At 40.6% G+C, this 350-nt stretch overlaps 1 protein-coding gene across 1 annotated transcript in view; it reads right to left on the reverse strand.

Moving 5' to 3' along the window:
* Positions 1–350, reverse strand: part of NPAS2 (neuronal PAS domain protein 2) — a gene marked incomplete at its 3' end in the record, with an annotated part of 47799 nt that overhangs the window by 13384 nt on the left and 34065 nt on the right. The gene's annotated exons all lie outside the window — the stretch shown is intronic.

Genomic DNA, 350 nt, shown 5'->3' on the forward strand with positions numbered 1-350 from the left:
AATCTTGGCCAGAAAAGAATCACCCACAGGCTGTTATTACTCATGTAAGTCTAGTTATATTGCTCATAGTGATGCCCTCAAAGCTGGAGACGGAAGTCCTTATTTTTGTAACAGATTGAAACACCAGGTCTCACAGCTAGTCCCTCTACACATTTTCCAGTGTATACGTGGTCGCACTAGAACCATCCCTCTTGTGTGTTACCGTTTCAGATTATGCACTCCATCATCAGTAACAAACACATATCATCCGTGGTACCTCATAAATCCCTGTTAAATCAGTAGCTGTGGTATATAGGTACATGTTCCATAACTTCACTAAATTAAAAATAATGCAGTAACCCCAGGAATGC

The sequence above is a fragment of the Apaloderma vittatum genome, unplaced genomic scaffold, assembly GCF_000703405.1.
Source record: "Apaloderma vittatum isolate BGI_N311 unplaced genomic scaffold, ASM70340v1 scaffold14336, whole genome shotgun sequence".
NCBI classification, from domain to species: Eukaryota; Metazoa; Chordata; class Aves; order Trogoniformes; family Trogonidae; genus Apaloderma; species Apaloderma vittatum.